Genomic DNA, 3,204 nt, shown 5'->3' on the forward strand with positions numbered 1-3,204 from the left:
AATATAATATATATTATATTAATATGCACTTATTATCATTTATTTATATACCTACATATTTAATATAAATGAATTATAAAGAGGTATTAATGATAATACAATTATTAGGCAATATAAATATAATTCATTAAAAACTTTTTCACTCAAAGTACAACAATGAAAAGACGTAAAAAAGAAACTTTCTGAAAGAAAAGGGTGAAGAGTGAAGAAAAAAATCTTATATCTGCCCCTTATAAGTAAAAGTTTATTTACGTAGAGCCTTTCACAGAAAAGGATTTCACAAGGTGCTGTTACATCCATTATCAGAAAGAAAAAGCAAATATAATAACTTCAACTTTTTTTACTACTTGTACTCTTGTATGAATGTAATGCTGTGGTGATATTAGTTTACTTTATTGTTTTTTTTTATTTTATGCAAAGCGCTTTGTGATTTTATATCTAAGAAAGGTGCTATATAAATAAACTTTACTTACTTTACTTACTTACTTTTTTTGTTGACAACTGACGACTGACAAGTACTGAGGATGTCCTAAATTGTACACCGTACTACACTGGTCCAGGCATAAATAACATTAGACCAATCTGGAGGCGCTTCCAACACAGGGGGAACAGATTTTCACAGGGGAACTGAATTTCGTACAACACCTGAACAAATAAAACTTTCTAAATAAGTTGCGCAGAACCTGAACACTGACGAACATAAAAGTTTGGGGCTGAAAACGTAAACATTTAACTTTTCAGCTGTCCTTTCACAATAGAATCAAGTCGTATTTTACCTGAAAAGAGCACTGAAAGGCGACAAATCCTCTGCAACATCTGCGCTGGTCCGTCGCTGCAGAGAAAGTGAAACAATGGAGCGCGTTCAGCTGCTGCGCGGTGACGTCACGCTGCGCGTTCGATTCAGGGCGAGAGACAGAAGAAGAAGCGTTTGAGAATAAAACAACCTTGATGGAGAGATATGAAGAAAAATACAAAAAATTATAGTATATATTATAGTAATATAGTATATAAAATAATAGGCATACTGATATATGGCATTTYAAATTTCAATAATATCAGCAGTGAAAAAAGAAAAGAGTGAAACTACATAAAATGCAGGGGCTTCCTGTTGCAGAAGTGAGACTTACTTTCGGTTTCTTCTGATGACGCATTTTATTTACGCTTTAAGCTCAAAATAACAGCAAATATATACAGCAAATATCGGTTTATGCTATTCTTTAAATGGTTATTAGAGTTGGAGCTGCTTTTGAGTTGAGTTTTGGTTTATTTAAAATMTTTTATTTTGAAAAACAGACACTTGTTTTTGTTTTAAACCACCTCACTTGTGGCTCTTAAAAACTTCTTTCTCTATAAAATTGTATGTTTTAATGACGGTATTATTCATATATAACTTACTGTAAGYACCGATCAGCCACAAAAGATTTACAAAAGTTGCTTTCACTTGGCAGCAGATTTCCCCTCCCAATGACAGCCTTCATCCTCACACATAAAAGCTTCATGAGACAATCGGTCTGCATATTCAGATCGAGCAGCTGAACACAGCAACATGTGCAGAACAGATCAGATCGTTATCCGGTCAAACACCGGAGACATCTTCTACTACAACCCCAGAAAGCCTCTGAACCAGATGACGGTGCTGGAGCTGAAGATGGACGCAAAGGAGTTTTCCAAATCTGGTAAATGATCTAAAAACAGAATWCAATTTGCAATTCACAAATGACTAATGATACTTAAAGAAGCAAAATATGACTGGTTAGAGCTTTAAMAGTGTTTGAAAGACAGAGGAGCTTGAGTGAAAATGCTGATTCCGCATTAGGCCTATATTGTTTTTCTGWATCTAACTTATTCGCATTTTGTGCGGTTTTACCCTTTTATAGCGTTCAGTTTATATTAATGGATGACTTTTAGTTTTAAAATATTCTACTTTATTTACAAATATCTTATTATAGAAATATACCAAGATCGCAATTCATTTTTAAATCTGCTCCAATAAACTTTTGTTTATCATACTTTTAGCTTTACCTGACATTTTACTACTTAAATGAACCTACAAGGCCTATACATTTCTCTTCCTGGTTTTAGTTAACATTTTGATATTTTTAGTTTTTAGCTCACCTTTTGTTGTTTTAGTTAATATGCTTCTTTCAGCTTTTTTCTGTTACTTTAAAGCTTATATTTTGCTGATTTAGTCAAGATTTGTTAAATGTAGCTTTTAACCTTTTGCCACATTTAGGTTTTTGCTAAACCTTTGCTGTTTTAGCAATTTTTGACTAGTGTTCTTACAATACACTTTTAAATTTTGTAAAGCAAATTGCAGCTTCATCATTCAGCTTTTAGCTGCATTTTCACAGAAAATGTTTTAGTAAACCTTGCCGCTCCACAGCAGAGTTGTGAGAAGTTGAGTTTTAGTTTTCTCTTGGTTTTGGCTGCAGGTCCATCATTGAGTGACATCCGGCTGATTGTCGGGGACAAACCTCTGGACGTGGACTCTGCGCCTCTGACCAAGTATGGGATAAAGTCTGATGGTGACCTGAAGGTGGTCCAGATGGTGACAAAGGTTCATGGAGGCTAAAAACACCTGAGCAGACCCATCAAAYTAATGGACCCATCAAGATCAACACCTTCATCCTTTTTTTTTTTTTACAACAGCTTGTTGATGCATTCAGGGTCTGTGGGAAAGTCCGGGATTTTTTGAACAAMAGCCAAGTTTTTATGACACCAGTCATCTTGTTTTTAGTTTTGGTTTCACTTTGATGCACTTATTGTGTCTGCACATAAAAGCTTTTGTCTGTTAGTTAAACTATGACTTTGCACAATTTTTATACATGTTCTATGGCTTTAATTACACTGTTTAACTATAATTAGCCTACTGTAAATATAAATCAGGCTAAAAACACTGACATCACAGAAATCTACATGATTTAACATTATTGTTTAAAGCATTATTCAAAGAATTTTATTAATTAAGGTACCCTGATGAACAAAGATTGTAAATGTTCCTTATTTTCTCTGTATTTTATTTTTCTTTGTTGTATTGTTTGTTTTGTAAACTGCTCCACTTTTCCTGAAAATTTTAAAATAAAATTCAATTTTTTTGGATGATCAGTTTGAAACATTCAAAGAAAATATTGTCATTTTTCCCTCTTGAAATGCAGATTTTCACAGTTTTTTTTTCACCATGTTATTCTTAAGTAAATAATGACC

Source organism: Austrofundulus limnaeus, unplaced genomic scaffold (genome assembly GCF_001266775.1).
Source record: "Austrofundulus limnaeus strain Quisiro unplaced genomic scaffold, Austrofundulus_limnaeus-1.0 Scaffold276, whole genome shotgun sequence".
NCBI lineage: Eukaryota > Metazoa > Chordata > Actinopteri > Cyprinodontiformes > Rivulidae > Austrofundulus > Austrofundulus limnaeus.